The sequence below is a fragment of the Amia ocellicauda genome, chromosome 16, assembly GCF_036373705.1.
Source record: "Amia ocellicauda isolate fAmiCal2 chromosome 16, fAmiCal2.hap1, whole genome shotgun sequence".
NCBI classification, from domain to species: Eukaryota; Metazoa; Chordata; class Actinopteri; order Amiiformes; family Amiidae; genus Amia; species Amia ocellicauda.
Window position 1 is genome coordinate 30,511,020 of NC_089865.1, and position 21,312 is coordinate 30,532,331.

Below are 21,312 nucleotides of genomic sequence, written 5' to 3' on the forward strand. Positions count from 1 at the left end.
TGCACACCATCTCTCTCATGTGCTGATTGACTAATTCTTCCATATCACTATGCCTCAGGCTGACGGACCTTGATCTCTAGGATTTCAACATGCCGACAATGTTTACAAATGAAATCTTCTTGGTAGAGTTCATCCAGGAAGGCAATCATTGTGCATTTGTTTTTTGGGGGGGGCTCTTGGTTTTTGCTCCCCTTTTAGTGTTATTAGGACTAGTAATAAATATGATTATGATTATTGTGATTATAGTATTATTAATAATCATAATGATAATATACAAAAATGAAGACTATATTATTTAAGATCTCAATAACATAAATAAAGCAAAACAATCCTATTATATTTTCATCATATTACTGCCAGTGTATGATTGGGTTATAACTTGTGGCATAATGTTCCAGTATCCATATTGTTCTGCATTAATGTAGTATGAGAGTTATTGAAGTGTTTAGACGTACGCTTATTTAACCTCCGGATTTAATCCTTAATCTGATTCAGTATTGTTTTTGTTTTGTACTTGTCCTTACAGATTGACAAGCTCTGCAAAGAATTTGAAGAAGCCCAGTCCAAGGTCACAGTGCCCGTTCCCTTGCCCCCTCCATCCCCCCCTCTGCCATGGCAAACTGCCATTCAAGCTCTCCTACCCCCTCCCCCACTGCCAGGGCAAGATGGGATGCCCCCTCCACCCCCTCTGCCAGGTATGCCGGTCATGCCCCCACCTCCTCCACCCGGCCCAGGAATGGCCTCTCCTCCACCTGCTCTTGGGAGCTGGGCCCCGGCCGTGCCTGTTCTCCCTTTCGTCCTGACTCCAAGAAGGAGTAAAAGCCAGATGTCAAGCTAAGAAGGACTCACTGGTCCAAGGTAAGGAACCTCACATTAGACCCTGCTTCCAGATTCCTACTGTTTTCACTAGGCAAAGCAAAAGAAGATAAGACCAAACAAATATAAGGGTAATTTTAAGGTCTGTGTTTAGTAAGTATTTGTCCATCTCCCAAACTAATAAATGTGCTCACAAGATGCAGATTAACAAATTTTTTCTTGGTGGTCTGCAGAATTAGCACCTTGAAATCTCTAAAATACTTAGATGAGCTCTTCATTAAAAAATAGGTCATTTTTTCATTATAAAAGCCCCTTTAATGTAAGCTTTGTCAGGGAAGCCTTAAAAACTCGTACCAACAAGATCATAAACTAAGCTCTAAGTAGGAAGTTGTTCCTTCTGTTTATGATCCTGATTTGAAAATGTCCTGTTTACTTTGTAAATTGAGATCCTAAGGTATTTCACTTTTACTTTTAGTCAGCAGAAACCTGTTCACTTCAATTTTATTTCTTGTTTATTTCATTGTATCACCACTCCCTCCTTCTTTTGTAATGCCAGGACATGGCAGGAACTGAGACCAGCAGCCGAGCCCTGCTGTAATAGTTAAAACATCAAAACTGACTCATTTTAGCCTTAAGCTAGAGTTTAATAGCTTCTCTGGAGTTCATGAACAGTGACAGACTTTGTATTTATGTTTTTGGAAACAATACAGTACCCTTATTAGAGTTTACTTACACTGTATTTACACAGTAAAAAGAGTAACTATACACAAACTACATGGTCAATTCAAAGATTAAATGCTAGTATTGATAATGTAATTACAGCACAAGCTTACATACATGTAACATGTACTACTTGTTGTTAAATGTTATGTGGGTTACATCTTCATGTAAAATGGTGCAAACATTTGTGATGTTACTGATGACCTTAAACTCATCCCTTGTCACAGTGTAACAACATGTGATGATCAGCACTTCCCTCTTACATGCAATGACATAAAAAAGCATTACCAGTACAAACATGGAATAAGCATACCTGTATCCACATACAACAAGTCTCATTGCTTGAGATAAAACATTTCAAGTAATCTGAGGAATGCTAGAGGCCAAACCAATTGTTTATTGTATGAAAAATATAATGTACAGTGAAGCAGCTGTATAATGAAGCTGCTCATAAATGCCTTGAAATACCTTGTTCTGTGACTGGCCAAGGAAAATGGTTCAGACTACTGCTTATGGGCACACATCTAACCAACATGATACATTCCCTTCATGTATGAACACTCAGATAGTGAATTATAAATCCTTACAAAGGTTACAGATTATTTTTTTTGTATCATTCTTATCTCACAAAATTACAGACCAGTAGGTTGCAGCAAGAGCCTTCTTGTTTGATTAGATTTGCACTCTTCTCACAGGGTAACATTCTGAATTTAAACTTTAGACATGGCATAAATTCAACCTGTTAATGTAATGTGAGCAAATTATATTATATACACTTTATGTGCTGCCATATACAATATTTAACACATGTTGTGAGAATAATCTAATGTCCCATTTTGGAATTGTAATATTACTTAAGATGACATTACAAGCCATACAAGTAAACTCAAACACACGTAAACAAGTGATATATGTGAATGTATTATGAATCACTGTAACTCAGTGTAATACACTAGGTAGGAAGTCTGTAACAATCGAATGCTAAATTACTAAATTCGAGTTATAGAAAATAAAGGGATCTTGCATGAGAATATTTATTAAACTATGAAAAAACAAACAAACAAAAACAATACAACACATAAAGATAAGGCATTATATTTCCTTAAATTAACAAATTCTTAAGCTTTGGTTTTATTTGGTTTATAATCCACATTCGTTTGATAATATGTCACAACCCTCCGACATTATACAGCAACATATAAAGGACATACATTTGATTTCATACGACCCGATCATTTTCTGTTTCCGAGTAATTCAGTCCTTTATATCCCAAGCCGACACGCACAGCGTGTTCCCCAAAATAGTCCAAAGCCACAAGAATAAAAAAAAAAAAAAAACTAGAAAATCCCTCTCACCAGAAAAAGCACTGTCCCGTAGTCCACAGTTCCGGTTATTTTCAACCTCCTGATCCAAACTAATAAATCCGGTCTCTGGCATTGCTGGGGTAATCCAAATGTTTCATTACTTCTCTGGTCAACGATGAAATTCAATTAATATTATTTCACCCAAAAACCGAAAGCTAAACAAAAAGAAAACTATTTGTCACCCCTATTCCCCCTGGTGCCAAACATTTCTCTCTCCTTTTGAAAAAAAAAACAAACTCCCCCTTTCATTGGAAACCTGCACGCTCACGTGTCCTATGCAACTGTCATGACTGCCTCGCGGAGCACGGGAACAGGGGAGCCAAGTGCAGTGCTGGATCGCAGGATGGTCGAACAGGCATGGGTCGGGTACCGGCAAAGCAGGGCAAACAAGGGCTGGGTGAAGACGTGGTCGTGGTAACAGGTGATGGTCAGGCGATTGGGCGAACAGAGCAAGCAAGGAAGAGACAGAAGCGTGGTCGGGAAGTCAGGCTAGTTGTCAAGGAAACATGGAGAATACCAGGCACGGGGAAACAAGGCTACGGGAGCGGACACAAGGCGAAGGCTCAGGATTACATTAGGAACTGGCAAAACTTCGCCACGACTGAGTTAAGAGAGGGGATTATAAGGGAAACGGGACACCAGGCTTGGGAGGTGCAGGGCGAATGGGAACAGAGGGTGGAAGCAAGAGTGCACATGGTTGTACGGAATGTAAACTGACTGATTGAATGATGAGAGCAAAGAGAAGGCAGGGAATTGGTGGTCCCTAGTGGGGATAGAGGGGGAGTACTAGGGGACCATGACAGAAACATTGCCCCTATAGGCTACATAGACCTCCTTCTATCCGTGAATTATTTTCTTAGCTTTATCCACCCCCAATTTTTAAATGTGACAATATCACAAGACTACTGTATTATAAAGTTTTTCCATGTAACAACACTAGATAACCCATATAAGAAAATGTAAAGCCACATTAACAGAATAGAACAAAGTGGTAGAACGCTACGAAAGTGCAATGACGGGACACAGCGGAGGAGGTTGGCCACGGCGAGCCTGGACAGGCCCTGGCATGCTGTCCTCGTTAGTATAGTGGTGAGAATCCCCGCCTGTCGCACGGGAGCCAGTCAAGAATAGGTGTAACGGACTGCGAGCCCTAAACCATGAGAATTGTCATGTTACAGTGGTCATTGCATATTGTCACCACTTGGTGCCTATAAGTATTACTTTTGTTTTAACACTGCTTGTGTAACTTAATGTGATGTATACTTTTCTTTGTTTGGAATGCATAATATCATCACACTTATGCAAGTTTGCTTGTAGTATAACTCCACTGCTAATTAAACTTACAATTATTATAAGAGACATGAAAGAGACTTTCAGTGCTTAGTATACTTTGAGGTGATTAAGAATGCCAGTATCTCTTATCTGTAATGCATTTTCACTCTTCAGCATATTATTTTAAGTGTAACTTTATTTTATTGTGTACTTACCCAGTGTGACTTTTTACCTTTGTGTATGTGCTCACATTTATATTACTCAAATACCATTGTAGTTCTTTCAAGCAACTGATGCATTCATGTAACTAAGTTATCATGAAGTAATAAAAGGCAAATACATATTTATTTCTGGGACTGCTGTTGGAAACGTTAAGATGGAAAGTTGTATGTTATTTGTTCTTTGGACAGTTGAAAGACACTCACAAATCACTGAATTTAATTATGCCAACTGCTAAATGAATCTTAGTAAGTTAGCAAGTGTATAATAAGTGTAAGATAATTTTTTTCTATGCTTGGTTTTTCAGCCAATCCAATGAATAGTTGAACTGAAATCTCATAGGCTCAATGAGATTATTGAGGGAAGACACAGTCAAGTAACAGGTGTGCAATAATCATTTATTTGTGACAAAAATAGAAAACTAATATCATGTAATTACATTACTAAAACAGGTAATATTAAGCTTCTGCTGAGTTACAGGAAAGAAACAGATTAAACCCGATTTCTCTCACTGTTCCTCACAGAGAGCAGTTGTGGTCAGTTTAGTCAGCAGCAGGCAGCCGGGTCTCTCTGTCTCGCTCTCTTCTTCCTCCTGTCCTCCTCCTTGTTACCGTTGTTCTTTTTCTGTGCTTCTTTGTTCAGTTTACAATTTATATTGTTCCTACTAACCAATAATAGTGAAACACCTCTATACCATGAGCTCAATGCGTGATGAGACCATGCTTCACTCTGTCCATGCTTAAGGTCAAGAAGGTCAACGCAAGAACACACTAGTTAAGGTTAAACTGCAGGCTATGAGGAGTCACGGCTTCCCATGTAGAAATTGTACATTGTAGAACAATTTGCTGTACCTTAAAATATCTTGCATAAGTAAATAGTAAAATGTACCATTAAATGGTAGACAGAGTATGTTATTGGACAATGTAAGAGAGAGTTTCTCACATTGTTTTTGTTCCCCCAAAGGACAGTTGAAAGAAAGTAATTAGATCACTCTCTCTGTGTGACCTATAACACAAATTCTGCACATTGGTTGTCATTATTGTTACAGTAAAGCCCAGTATTCACTGGTACTGGTTAAGTCTGAATAACTAGGAGGGTGCATTTTTTTTAGATAATGGTAAGTTATAATGGTTCACCAATAACAAGCATATGTAAATATACACTTATTATTTGGATTTGAGGAATAACCTCTGTGTTAAATTTAAACTGTTTAATATAATATTCAATAGTAGTAAAACCAGCAATACATATAACCACAATAGATGTTACATATCCACTGTACTATTTTCCTTTTGTGCCATTCCAGAATGATTTCCTATTTCTGTTTTCAGTTTATTTTTTAATATGATGCTTTGAAATCACACCATGTATTTCCTCTGTCAAGCTCATTGCCACTATATCTCTATCATTCTGTTTAACTTTCTCATCAATTAAATGCTTCTGGTGCCCCCTTAAATATACATTCCCATCTATTTTTCTTCTCCTCCTGTGTACCTCTGTGATGTCAAACACATGTCATATACAAATAATTATCAATTGAATTTCATTTGTTGTTTAACTATTATAAAGCTTTTACAGTCAGGGTGCTTATAGACTATTAAATCAAAACTAAACGAATACAATGTAAAATTGAAACACATTTAAACGCAGCATTACACCTAGTATAACTTTAGTCATCATGTAGAATAAATAGACTACCTGAGCAGTTCTTCCTGTAGTCACAAAAGCACGTAAACATTATAGGATATAAAAGAACATAACGTAAATAACAGTATTATCATTTTGTCATGTGTTTAAATGGATACTAAAATAAAACTTACCACGATATAAAATATAAATATCTGTAATCCTTTAAAATACCCAGTAACTGTGATCTCTATAGAATGAATGCGAGTGCTTTATATATACGTTCATTTCCACTTTTATATCGATCTACAGAGGATTAAAAAGCTTCTTTTCGTGCCTAAACGGCTTTGGCAAATGCAGGCAGAAACTGCACAACAGCGCCAAAAGATGTAGCGGCAACACTAAGTATTACATCCGTAGTGGTTTAGCACTACCATAGAGAATGAATGGGAAAGCATTTAGAGAAGGTTAGCAAAACAATCCTCAGCTCCAGTGCGGGAGACCGGGGTTCGATTCCCCGACAGGGAGGCCGCTCTGCTGCTTTTGCTGCCTCGGCCTCTTGTCTGCAAAGAAAGCAGTTTCACCTGCCTTTGTCCTCATGACCAAAAGATCGAGTTCCACTGTGTCGCTCAGGCTGCACGGCGGCGGCTACTCACAGGAGCTGTCCCAGAACCGATAGGCACGGGGGCTTTCACCTGCTCCGTTTCCGACCTGGGTTGGTTCACCCCTCCTTAGACGACCTGGTGACCCCAGGCTCCCCCGGGGTCACCATATCGATGCCGATTTTAATACGGACCCCCGATCGGCATAGCCCACCGCCACACAGATCTCCTCAGCTCAAGCCGTCCTCGAGCCTCAGCCTCCCAGGAGCTTGGATTACAGGCGCGCGCCACCCCGTCCGGCGACGACTCTGCTTGTTTTTGACCTGATGTGTGGCTTCTGACCCAGGGAAGGATACGATCAAGAAATGAATACCTATGATTGTACGTACCTGCCTGCCTGCCAGCATCTATTTATCTATATAAAAGCAAGTCAAAGATAGATAGAGAGAGAGAGAGAGAGAGAGAGAGAGACAGAGAGAGAGAGAGAGCGAGCTGGCAACAGAGCTACGGGGCAAGCAGGACTCTTGCCTTTTGCAGGGTTTGGCAAATCAAGCCGGCCACGTGGGGCGGTGCTCTTCGGCATCGTAGTGGGCAGGATTGTTCGCAAGGAAAGCAGTTTCACCTGCCTTTGTCCTCATGACCAAAAGATCGAGTTCCACTGTGTCACTCAGGCTGTACGGCGGCGGCTACTCACAGGAGCTGTCCCAGAACCGATAGCCACGGGGGCTTCTACCTGCTCCGTTTCCGACCTGGGTTGGTTCACCCCTCCTTAGACGACCTGGTGACCCCAGGCTACCCCGGGGTCACCATATCGATGCCGATTTTAATACGGACCCCCGATCGGCATAGCCCACCGCCACACAGATCTCCTCAGCTCAAGCCGTCCTCGAGCCTCAGCCTCCCAGGAGCTTGGATTACAGGCGCGCGCCACCACATCCGGCGACGACTCTGCTTGTTTTTGACCTGATGTGTGGCTTCTGACCCAGGGAAGGATACGATCAAGAAATGAATACCTATGATTGTACGTACCTGCCTGCCTGCCAGCATCTATTTATCTATATAAAAGCAAGTCAAAGATAGATAGAGAGAGAGAGAGAGAGAGAGAGAGAGACAGAGAGAGAGAGAGAGCGAGCTGGCAACAGAGCTACGGGGCAAGCAGGACTCTTGCCTTTTGCAGGGTTTGGCAAATCAAGCCGGCCACGTGGGGCGGTGCTCTTCGGCATCGTAGTGGGCAGGATTGTTCGCAAAGAAAGCAGTTTCACCTGCCTTTGTCCTCATGACCAAAAGATCGAGTTCCACTGTGTCGCTCAGGCTGCACGGCGGCGGCTACTCACAGGAGTTGTCCCAGAACCGATAGGCACGGGGGCTTTCACCTGCTCCGTTTCCGACCTGGGTTGGTTCACCCCTCCTTAGAGGACCTGGTGACCCCAGGCTCCCCCGGGGTCACCATATCGATGCCGATTTTAATACGGACCCCCGATCGGCATAGCCCACCGCCACACAGATCTCCTCAGCTCAAGCTGTCCTCGAGCCTCAGCCTCCCAGGAGCTTGGATTACAGGCGCGTGCCACCACGTCCGGCGACAACTCTGCTTGTTTTTGACCTGATGTGTGGCTTCAAACCCAGGGAAGGATACAATCCAGAATTGAATACCTATGATTGTACGTACCTGCCTGCCTGCCAGCATCTATTTATCTATATAAAAGCAAGTCAAAGATAGATTGATAGAGAGAGAGAGAGAGAGAGAGAGAGAGAGCGAGCTGGCAACAGAGCTACGGGGCAAGCAGGACTCTTGCCTTTTGCAGGGTTTGGCAAATCAAGCCGGCCACGTGGGGCGGTGCTCTTCGGCATCGTAGTGGGCAGGATTGTTCGCAAAGAAAGCAGTTTCACCTGCCTTTGTCCTCATGACCAAAAGATCGAGTTCCACTGTGTCGCTCAGGCTGCACGGCGGTGGTTACTCACAGGAGCTGTCCCAGAACCGATAGGCACGGGGGCTTTCACCTGCTCTGTTTCCGACCTGGGTTGGTTCACCCCTCCTTAGACGACCTGGTGACCCCAGGCTCCCCCGGGGTCACCATATCGATGCCGATTTTAATACGGACCCCCGATCGGCATAGCCCACCGCCACACAGATCTCCTCAGCTCAAGCCGTCCTCGAGCCTCAGCCTCCCAGGAGCTTGGATTACAGGCGCGCACCACCACGTCCGGCAACAACTCTGCTTGTTTTTGACCTGATGTGTGGCTTCAATCCCAGGGAAGGATACAATCCAGAATTGAATACCTATGATTGTACGTACCTGCCTGCCTGCCAGCATCTATTTATCTATATAAAAGCAAGTCAAAGATAGATTGATAGAGAGAGAGAGAGAGAGAGAGAGCGAGCTGGCAACAGAGCTACGGGGCAAGCAGGACTCTTGCCTTTTGCAGGGTTTGGCAAATCAAGCCGGCCACGTGGGGCGGTGCTCTTCGGCATCGTAGTGAGCAGGATTGTTCACAAAGAAAGCAGTTTCACCTGCCTTTGTCCTCATGACCAAAAGATCGAGTTCCACTGTGTCACTCAGGCTGCACAGCGGCGGCTACTCACAGGAGCTGTCCCAGAACCTTTAGCCACGGGGGCTTCTACCTGCTCCGTTTCCGACCTGGGTTGGTTCACCCCTCCTTAGACGACCTGGTGACCCCAGGCTCCCCCGGGGTCACCATATCGATGCCGATTTTAATACGGACCCCCGATCGGCATAGCCCACCACCACACAGATCTCCTCAGCTCAAGCCATCCTCGAGCCTCAGCCTCCCAGGAGCTTGGATTACAGGCACGCGCCACCACGTCCGGCAACAACTCTGCTTGTTTTTGACCTGATGTGTGGCTTCAAACCCAGGGAAGGATACAATCCAGAATTGAATACCTATGATTGTACGTACCTGCCTGCCTGCCAGCATCTATTTATCTATATAAAAGCAAGTCAAAGATAGATAGAGAGAGAGAGAGAGAGAGAGAGAGACAGAGAGAGAGAGAGAGCGAGCTGGCAACAGAGCTACGGGGCAAGCAGGACTCTTGCCTTTTGCAGGGTTTGGCAAATCAAGCCGGCCACGTGGGGCGGTGCTCTTCGGCATCGTAGTGGGCAGGATTGTTCGCAAGGAAAGCAGTTTCACCTGCCTTTGTCCTCATGACCAAAAGATCGAGTTCCACTGTGTCCCTCAGGCTGTACGGCGGCGGCTACTCACAGGAGCTGTCCCAGAACCGATAGCCACGGGGGCTTCTACCTGCTCCGTTTCCGACCTGGGTTGGTTCACCCCTCCTTAGACGACCTGGTGACCCCAGGCTACCCCGGGGTCACCATATCGATGCCGATTTTAATACGGACCCCCGATCGGCATAGCCCACCGCCACACAGATCTCCTCAGCTCAAGCCGTCCTCGAGCCTCAGCCTCCCAGGAGCTTGGATTACAGGCGCGCGCCACCACATCCGGCGACGACTCTGCTTGTTTTTGACCTGATGTGTGGCTTCTGACCCAGGGAAGGATACGATCAAGAAATGAATACCTATGATTGTACGTACCTGCCTGCCTGCCAGCATCTATTTATCTATATAAAAGCAAGTCAAAGATAGATAGAGAGAGAGAGAGAGAGAGAGAGAGAGACAGAGAGAGAGAGAGAGCGAGCTGGCAACAGAGCTACGGGGCAAGCAGGACTCTTGCCTTTTGCAGGGTTTGGCAAATCAAGCCGGCCACGTGGGGCGGTGCTCTTCGGCATCGTAGTGGGCAGGATTGTTCGCAAAGAAAGCAGTTTCACCTGCCTTTGTCCTCATGACCAAAAGATCGAGTTCCACTGTGTCGCTCAGGCTGCACGGCGGCGGCTACTCACAGGAGCTGTCCCAGAACCGATAGGCACGGGGGCTTTCACCTGCTCCGTTTCCGACCTGGGTTGGTTCACCCCTCCTTAGAGGACCTGGTGACCCCAGGCTCCCCCGGGGTCACCATATCGATGCCGATTTTAATATGGACCCCCGATCGGCATAGCCCACCGCCACACAGATCTCCTCAGCTCAAGCTGTCCTCGAGCCTCAGCCTCCCAGGAGCTTGGATTACAGGCGCGTGCCACCACGTCCGGCGACGACTCTGCTTGTTTTTGACCTCATGTGTGGCTTCTGACCCAGGGAAGGATACGATCAAGAAATGAATACCTATGATTGTACGTACCTGCCTGCCTGCCAGCATCTATTTATCTATATAATAGCAAGTCAAAGATAGATAGAGAGAGAGAGAGAGAGAGAGAGAGCGAGCTGGCAACAGAGCTACGGGGCAAGCAGGACTCTTGCCTTTTGCAGGGTTTGGCAAATCAAGCCGGCCACGTGGGGCGGTGCTCTTCGGCATCGTAGTGGGCAGGATTGTTCGCAAAGAAAGCAGTTTCACCTGCCTTTGTCCTCATGACCAAAAGATCGAGTTCCACTGTGTCGCTCAGGCTGCACGGCGGTGGTTACTCACAGGAGCTGTCCCAGAACTGATAGGCACGGGGGCTTTCACCTGCTCCGTTTCCGACCTGGGTTGGTTCACCCCTCCTTAGACGACCTGGTGACCCCAGGCTCCCCCGGGTTCACCATATCGATGCCGATTTTAATACGGACCCCCGATCAGCATAGCCCACCGCCACACAGATCTCCTCAGCTCAAGCCGTCCTCGAGCCTCAGCCTCCCAGGAGCTTGGATTACAGGCGCGCGCCACCACGTCCGGCAACAACTCTGCTTGTTTTTGACCTGATGTGTGGCTTCAAACCCTGGGAAGGATACAATCCAGAATTGAATACCTATGATTGTACGTACCTGCCTGCCTGCCAGCATCTATTTATCTATATAAAAGCAAGTCAAAGATAGATAGAGAGAGAGAGAGAGAGAGCGAGCTGGCAACAGAGCTACGGGGCAAGCAGGACTCTTGCCTTTTGCAGGGTTTGGCAAATCAAGCCGGCCACGTGGGGCGGTGCTCTTCGGCATCGTAGTGGGCAGGATTGTTCGCAAAGAAAGCAGTTTCACCTGCCTTTGTCCTCATGACCAAAAGATCGAGTTCCACTGTGTCGCTCAGGCTGCACGGCAGCGGCTACTCACAGGAGCTGTCCCAGAACCGATTGGCACGGGGGCTTTCACCTGCTCCGTTTCCGACCTGGGTTGGTTCACCCCTCCTTAGACAACCTGGTGACCCCAGGCTCCCCCGGGGTCACCATATCGATGCCGATTTTAATACGGACCCCCGATCGGCATAGCCCACCGCCACACAGATCTCCTCAGCCTCCCAGGAGCTTGGATTACAGGCGCGCGCCACCACGTCCGGCGACGACTCTGCTTGTTTTTGACCTGATGTGTGGCTTCTGACCCAGGGAAGGATACGATCAAGAAATGAATACCTATGATTGTACGTACCTGCCTGCCTGCCAGCATCTATTTATCTATATAATAGCAAGTCAAAGATAGATAGAGAGAGAGAGAGAGAGAGAGAGAGAGAGAGAGAGCTGGCAACAGAGCTACGGGGCAAGCAGGACTCTTGCCTTTTGCAGGGTTTGGCAAATCAATCCGGCCACGTGGGGCGGTGCTCTTCGGCATCGTAGTGGGCAGGATTGTTCGCAAAGAAAGAAGTTTCACCTGCCTTTGTCCTCATGACCAAAAGATCGAGTTCCACTGTGTCGCTCAGGCTGCACGGCGGCGGCTACTCACAGGAGCTGTCCCAGAACCGATAGGCACGGGGGTTTTCACCTGCTCCGTTTCCGACCTGGGTTGGTTCACCCCTCCTTAGACAACCTGGTGACCCTAGGCTCCCCCGGGGTCACCATATCGATGCCGATTTTAACACGGACCCCCGATCGGCATAGCCCACCGCCACACAGATCTCCTCAGCTCAAGCCGTCCTCGAGCCTCAGCCTCCCAGGAGCTTGGATTACAGGCGCGCGCCACCACGTCCGGCGACGACTCTGCTTATTTTTGACCTGATGTGTGGCTTCTGACCCAGGGAAGGATACGATCAAGAAATGAATACCTATGATTGTACGTACCTGCCTGCCTGCCAGCATCTATTTATCTATATAATAGCAAGTCAAAGATAGATAGAGAGAGAGAGAGAGAGAGAGAGAGAGCGAGCTGGCAACAGAGCTACGGGGCAAGCAGGACTCTTGCCTTTTGCAGGGTTTGGCAAATCAAGCCGGCCACGTGGGACGGTGCTCTTCGTCATCGTAGTGGGCAGGATTGTTCGCAAGGAAAGCAGTTTCACCTGCCTTTGTCCTCATGACCAAAAGATCGAGTTCCACTGTGTCGCTCAGGCTGCACGGCAGCAGCTACTCACAGGAGCTGTCCCAAAACCGATAGGCACGGGGGCTTTCACCTGCTCCGTTTCCAACCTGGGTTGGTTCACCCCTCCTTAGAGGACCTGGTGACCCCAGGCTCCCCCGGGGTCACCATATCGATGCCGATTTTAATACGGACCCCCGATCGGCATAGTCCACCGCCACACAGATCTCCTCAGCTCAAGCCGTCCTCGAGCCTCAGCCTCCCAGGAGCTTGGATTACAGGCGCGCGCCACCACGTCCGGCGATGACTCTGCTTGTTTTTGACCTCATGTGTGGCTTCTGACCCAGGGAAGGATATGATCAAGAAATGAATACCTATGATTGTACGTACCTGCCTGCCTGCCAGCATCTATTTATCTATATAAAAGCAAGTCAAAGATAGATAGAGAGAGAGAGAGCTGGCAACAGAGCTACGGGGCAAGCAGGACTCTTGCCTTTTGCAGGGTTTGGCAAATCAAGCCGGCCACGTGGGGCGGTGCTCTTCGGCATCGTAGTGGGCAGGATTGTTCGCAAAGAAAGCAGTTTCACCTGCCTTTGTCCTCATGACCAAAAGATCGAGTTCCACTGTGTCGCTCAGGCTGCACGGCGGCGGCTACTCACAGGAGCTGTCCCAGAACCGATAGGCACGGGGGCTTTCACCTGCTCCGTTTCCGACCTGGGTTGGTTCACCCCTCCTTAGACGACCTGGTGAACCCAGGCTCCCCCGGGGTCACCATATCGATGCCGATTTTAATACAGACCCCCGATCGGCATAGCCCACCGCCACACAGATCTCCTCAGCTCAAGCCGTCCTCGAGCCTCAGCCTCCCAGGAGCTTGGATTACAGGCGCGCGCCACCACGTCCGGCGACGACTCTGCTTGTTTTTGACCTCATGTGTGGCTTCTGACCCAGGGAAGGATACGATCAAGAAATGAATACCTATGATTGTACGTACCTGCCTGCCTGCCAGCATCTATTTATCTATATAATAGCAAGTCAAAGATAGATAGATAGAGAGAGAGAGAGAGCTGGCAACAGAGCTACGGGGCAAGCAGGACTCTTGCCTTTTGCAGGGTTTGGCAAATCAAGCCGGCCACGTGGGGCGGTGCTCTTCGGCATCGTAGTGGGCAGGATTGTTCGCAAGGAAAGCAGTTTCACCTGCCTTTGTCCTCATGACCAAAAGATCGAGTTCCACTGTGTCGCTCAGGCTGCACGGCGGCGGCTACTCACAGGAGCTGTCCCAGAACCGATAGGCACGGGGGCTTTCACCTGCTCCGTTTCCGACCTGGGTTGGTTCACCCCTCCTTAGACGACCTGGTGACCCCAGGCTCCCCCGGGTTCACCATATCGATGCCGATTTTAATACGGACCCCCGATCAGCATAGCCCACCGCCACACAGATCTCCTCAGCTCAAGCCGTCCTCGAGCCTCAGCCTCCCAGGAGCTTGGATTACAGGCGCGCGCCACCACGTCCGGCAACAACTCTGCTTGTTTTTGACCTGATGTGTGGCTTCAAACCCTGGGAAGGATACAATCCAGAATTGAATACCTATGATTGTACGTACCTGCCTGCCTGCCAGCATCTATTTATCTATATAAAAGCAAGTCAAAGATAGATAGAGAGAGAGAGAGAGAGAGCGAGCTGGCAACAGAGCTACGGGGCAAGCAGGACTCTTGCCTTTTGCAGGGTTTGGCAAATCAAGCCGGCCACGTGGGGCGGTGCTCTTCGGCATCGTAGTGGGCAGGATTGTTCGCAAAGAAAGCAGTTTCACCTGCCTTTGTCCTCATGACCAAAAGATCGAGTTCCACTGTGTCGCTCAGGCTGCACGGCAGCGGCTACTCACAGGAGCTGTCCCAGAACCGATTGGCACGGGGGCTTTCACCTGCTCCGTTTCCGACCTGGGTTGGTTCACCCCTCCTTAGACAACCTGGTGACCCCAGGCTCCCCCGGGGTCACCATATCGATGCCGATTTTAATACGGACCCCCGATCGGCATAGCCCACCGCCACACAGATCTCCTCAGCCTCCCAGGAGCTTGGATTACAGGCGCGCGCCACCACGTCCGGCGACGACTCTGCTTGTTTTTGACCTGATGTGTGGCTTCTGACCCAGGGAAGGATACGATCAAGAAATGAATACCTATGATTGTACGTACCTGCCTGCCTGCCAGCATCTATTTATCTATATAATAGCAAGTCAAAGATAGATAGAGAGAGAGAGAGAGAGAGAGAGAGAGAGAGAGAGCTGGCAACAGAGCTACGGGGCAAGCAGGACTCTTGCCTTTTGCAGGGTTTGGCAAATCAATCCGGCCACGTGGGGCGGTGCTCTTCGGCATCGTAGTGGGCAGGATTGTTCGCAAAGAAAGAAGTTTCACCTGCCTTTGTCCTCATGACCAAAAGATCGAGTTCCACTGTGTCGCTCAGGCTGCACGGCGGCGGCTACTCACAGGAGCTGTCCCAGAACCGATAGGCACGGGGGTTTTCACCTGCTCCGTTTCCGACCTGGGTTGGTTCACCCCTCCTTAGACAACCTGGTGACCCTAGGCTCCCCCGGGGTCACCATATCGATGCCGATTTTAACACGGACCCCCGATCGGCATAGCCCACCGCCACACAGATCTCCTCAGCTCAAGCCGTCCTCGAGCCTCAGCCTCCCAGGAGCTTGGATTACAGGCGCGCGCCACCACGTCCGGCGACGACTCTGCTTATTTTTGACCTGATGTGTGGCTTCTGACCCAGGGAAGGATACGATCAAGAAATGAATACCTATGATTGTACGTACCTGCCTGCCTGCCAGCATCTATTTATCTATATAATAGCAAGTCAAAGATAGATAGAGAGAGAGAGAGAGAGAGAGAGAGAGCGAGCTGGCAACAGAGCTACGGGGCAAGCAGGACTCTTGCCTTTTGCAGGGTTTGGCAAATCAAGCCGGCCACGTGGGACGGTGCTCTTCGTCATCGTAGTGGGCAGGATTGTTCGCAAGGAAAGCAGTTTCACCTGCCTTTGTCCTCATGACCAAAAGATCGAGTTCCACTGTGTCGCTCAGGCTGCACGGCAGCAGCTACTCACAGGAGCTGTCCCAAAACCGATAGGCACGGGGGCTTTCACCTGCTCCGTTTCCAACCTGGGTTGGTTCACCCCTCCTTAGAGGACCTGGTGACCCCAGGCTCCCCCGGGGTCACCATATCGATGCCGATTTTAATACGGACCCCCGATCGGCATAGTCCACCGCCACACAGATCTCCTCAGCTCAAGCCGTCCTCGAGCCTCAGCCTCCCAGGAGCTTGGATTACAGGCGCGCGCCACCACGTCCGGCGATGACTCTGCTTGTTTTTGACCTCATGTGTGGCTTCTGACCCAGGGAAGGATATGATCAAGAAATGAATACCTATGATTGTACGTACCTGCCTGCCTGCCAGCATCTATTTATCTATATAAAAGCAAGTCAAAGATAGATAGAGAGAGAGAGAGCTGGCAACAGAGCTACGGGGCAAGCAGGACTCTTGCCTTTTGCAGGGTTTGGCAAATCAAGCCGGCCACGTGGGGCGGTGCTCTTCGGCATCGTAGTGGGCAGGATTGTTCGCAAAGAAAGCAGTTTCACCTGCCTTTGTCCTCATGACCAAAAGATCGAGTTCCACTGTGTCGCTCAGGCTGCACGGCGGCGGCTACTCACAGGAGCTGTCCCAGAACCGATAGGCACGGGGGCTTTCACCTGCTCCGTTTCCGACCTGGGTTGGTTCACCCCTCCTTAGACGACCTGGTGAACCCAGGCTCCCCCGGGGTCACCATATCGATGCCGATTTTAATACAGACCCCCGATCGGCATAGCCCACCGCCACACAGATCTCCTCAGCTCAAGCCGTCCTCGAGCCTCAGCCTCCCAGGAGCTTGGATTACAGGCGCGCGCCACCACGTCCGGCGACGACTCTGCTTGTTTTTGACCTCATGTGTGGCTTCTGACCCAGGGAAGGATACGATCAAGAAATGAATACCTATGATTGTACGTACCTGCCTGCCTGCCAGCATCTATTTATCTATATAATAGCAAGTCAAAGATAGATAGATAGAGAGAGAGAGAGAGCTGGCAACAGAGCTACGGGGCAAGCAGGACTCTTGCCTTTTGCAGGGTTTGGCAAATCAAGCCGGCCACGTGGGGCGGTGCTCTTCGGCATCGTAGTGGGCAGGATTGTTCGCAAGGAAAGCAGTTTCACCTGCCTTTGTCCTCATGACCAAAAGATCGAGTTCCACTGTGTCGCTCAGGCTGCACGGCGGCGGCTACTCACAGGAGCTGTCCCAGAACCGATAGGCACGGGGGCTTTCACCTGCTCCGTTTCCGACCTGGGTTGGTTCACCCCTCCTTAGACGACCTGGTGACCCCAGGCTCCCCCGGGGTCACCATATCGATGCCGATTTTAATACGGACCCCCGATCGGCATAGCCCACCGCCACACAGATCTCCTCAGCTCAAGCCGTCCTCGAGCCTCAGCCTCCCAGGAGCTTGGATTACAGGCGCGCGCCACCACGTCCGGCGACGACTCTGCTTGTTTTTGACCTGATGTGTGGCTTCTGACCCAAGGAAGGATACGATCAAGAAATGAATACCTATGATTTTACGTACCTGCCTGCCTGCCAGCATCTATTTATCTATATAATAGCAAGTCAAAGATAGAGAGAGAGAGAGAGAGAGAGAGAGAGCTGGCAACAGAGCTACGGGGCAAGCAGGACTCTTGCCTTTTGCAGGGTTTGGCAAATCAAGCCGGCCACGTGGGGCGGTGCTCTTCGGCATCGTAGTGGGCAGGATTGTTCGCAAGGAAAGCAGTTTCACCTGCCTTTGTCCTCATGACCAAAAGATCGAGTTCCACTGTGTCGCTCAGGCTGCACGGCGGCGGCTACTCACAGGAGCTGTCCCAGAACCGATAGGCACGGGGGCTTTCACCTGCTCCGTTTCCGACCTGGGTTGGTTCACCCCTCCTTAGACGACCTGGTGACCCCAGGCTCCCCCGGGGTCACCATATCGATGCCGATTTTAATACGGACCCCCGATCGGCATAGCCCACCGCCACACAGATCTCCTCAGCTCAAGCCGTCCTCGAGCCTCAGCCTCCCAGGAGCTTGGATTACAGGCGCGCGCCACCACGTCCGGCGACGACTCTGCTTGTTTTTGACCTGATGTGTGGCTTCTGACCCAGGGAAGGATACGATCAAGAAATGAATACCTATGATTGTACGTACCTGCCTGCCTGCCAGCATCTATTTATCTATATAATAGCAAGTCAAAGATAGAGAGAGAGAGAGAGAGAGAGAGAGAGAGAGCTGGCAACAGAGCTACGGGGCAAGCAGGACTCTTGCCTTTTGCAGGGTTTGGCAAATCAAGCCGGCCACGTGGGGCGGTGCTCTTCGGCATCGTAGTGGGCAGGATTGTTCGCAAGGAAAGCAGTTTCACCTGCCTTTGTCCTCATGACCAAAAGATCGAGTTCCACTGTGTCGCTCAGGCTGCACGGCGGCGGCTACTCACAGGAGCTGTCCCAGAACCGATAGGCACGGGGGCTTTCACCTGCTCCGTTTCCGACCTGGGTTGGTTCACACCTCCTTAGACGACCTGGTGACCCCAGGCTCCCCCGGGGTCACCATATCGATGCCGATTTTAATACGGACCCCCGATCGGCATAGCCCACCGCCACACAGATCTCCTCAGCTCAAGCCGTCCTCGAGCCTCAGCCTCCCAGGAGCTTGGATTACAGGCGCGCGCCACCACGTCCGGCGACGACTCTGCTTGTTTTTGACCTGATGTGTGGCTTCTGACCCAGGGAAGGATACGATCAAGAAATGAATACCTATGATTTTATGTACCTGCCTGCCTGCCAGCATCTATTTATCTATATAATAGCAAGTCAAAGATAGAGAGAGAGAGAGAGAGAGAGAGAGAGAGAGAGCTGGCAACAGAGCTACGGGGCAAGCAGGACTCTTGCCTTTTGCAGGGTTTGGCAAATCAAGCCGGCCACGTGGGGCGGTGCTCTTCGGCATCGTAGTGGGCAGGATTGTTCGCAAGGAAAGCAGTTTCACCTGCCTTTGTCCTCATGACCAAAAGATCGAGTTCCACTGTGTCGCTCAGGCTGCACGGCAGCGGCTACTCACAGGAGCTGTCCCAGAACCGATAGGCACAGGGGCTTTCACCTGCTCCGTTTCCGACCTGGGTTGGTTCACCCCTCCTTAGACGACCTGGTGACCCCAGGCTCCCCCGGGGTCACCATATCGATGCCGATTTTAATACGGACCCCCGATCGGCATAGCCCACCGCCACACAGATCTCCTCAGCTCAAGCCGTCCTCGAGCCTCAGCCTCCCAGGAGCTTGGATTACAGGCGCGCGCCACCACGTCCGGCGACGACTCTGCTTGTTTTTGACCTGATGTGTGGCTTCTGACCCAGGGAAGGATACGATCAAGAAATGAATACCTATGATTGTACGTACCTGCCTGCCTGCCAGCATCTATTTATCTATATAATAGCAAGTCAAAGATAGAGAGAGAGAGAGAGAGAGAGAGAGAGAGAGAGAGAGAGAGAGAGAGAGAGAGAGCTGGCAACAGAGCTACGGGGCAAGCAGGACTCTTGCCTTTTGCAGGGTTTGGCAAATCAAGCCGGCCACGTGGGGCGGTGCTCTTCGGCATCGTAGTGGGCAGGATTGTTCGCAAGGAAAGCAGTTTCACCTGCCTTTGTCCTCATGACCAAAAGATCGAGTTCCACTGTGTCGCTCAGGCTGCACGGCGGCGGCTACTCACAGGAGCTGTCCCAGAACCGATAGGCACGGGGGCTTTCACCTGCTCCGTTTCCGACCTGGGTTGGTTCACCCCTCCTTAGACGACCTGGTGACCCCAGGCTCCCCCGGGGTCACCATATCGATGCCGATTTTAATACGGACCCCCGATCGGCATAGCCCACCGCCACACAGATCTCCTCAGCTCAAGCCGTCCTCGAGCCTCAGCCTCCCAGGAGCTTGGATTACAGGCGCGCGCCACCACGTCCGGCGACGACTCTGCTTGTTTTTGACCTGATGTGTGGCTTCTGACCCAGGGAAGGATACGATCAAGAAATGAATACCTATGATTTTACGTACCTGCCTGCCTGCCAGCATCTATTTATCTATATAATAGCAAGTCAAAGATAGAGAGAGAGAGAGAGAGAGAGAGAGAGAGAGAGAGAGAGCTGGCAACAGAGCTACGGGGCAAGCAGGACTCTTGCCTTTTGCAGGGTTTGGCAAATCAAGCCGGCCACGTGGGGCGGTGCTCTTCGGCATCGTAGTGGGCAGGATTGTTCGCAAAGAAAGCAGTTTCACCTGCCTTTGTCCTCATGACCAAAAGATCGAGTTCCACTGTGTCGCTCAGGCTGCACGGCGGCGGCTACTCACAGGAGCTGTCCCAGAACCGATAGGCACGGGGGCTTTCACCTGCTCCGTTTCCGACCTGGGTTGGTTCACCCCTCCTTAGACGACCTGGTGACCCCAGGCTCCCCCGGGGTCACCATATCGATGCCGATTTTAATACGGACCCCCGATCGGCATAGCCCACCGCCACACAGATCTCCTCAGCTCAAGCCGTCCTCGAGCCTCAGCCTCCCAGGAGCTTGGATTACAGGCGCGCGCCACCACGTCCGGCCACGACTCTGCTTGTTTTTGACCTGATGTGTGGCTTCTGACCCAGGGAAGGATACGATCAAGAAATGAATACCTATGATTGTACGTACCTGCCTGCCTGCCAGCATCTATTTATCTATATAATAGCAAGTCAAAGATAGAGAGAGAGAGAGAGAGAGAGAGAGAGAGAGAGAGAGAGAGAGAGCTGGCAACAGAGCTACGGGGCAAGCAGGACTCTTGCCTTTTGCAGGGTTTGGCAAATCAAGCCGGCCACGTGGGGCGGTGCTCTTCGGCATCGTAGTGGGCAGGATTGTTCGCAAGGAAAGCAGTTTCACCTGCCTTTGTCCTCATGACCAAAAGATCGAGTTCCACTGTGTCGCTCAGGCTGCACGGCGGCGGCTACTCACAGGAGCTGTCCCAGAACCGATAGGCACGGGGGCTTTCACCTGCTCCGTTTCCGACCTGGGTTGGTTCACCCCTCCTTAGACGACCTGGTGACCCCAGGCTCCCCCGGGGTCACCATATCGATGCCGATTTTAATACGGACCCCCGATCGGCATAGCCCACCGCCACACAGATCTCCTCAGCTCAAGCCGTCCTCGAGCCTCAGCCTCCCAGGAGCTTGGATTACAGGCGCGCGCCACCACGTCCGGCGACGACTCTGCTTGTTTTTGACCTGATGTGTGGCTTCTGACCCAGGGAAGGATACGATCAAGAAATGAATACCTATGATTTTACGTACCTGCCTGCCTGCCAGCAT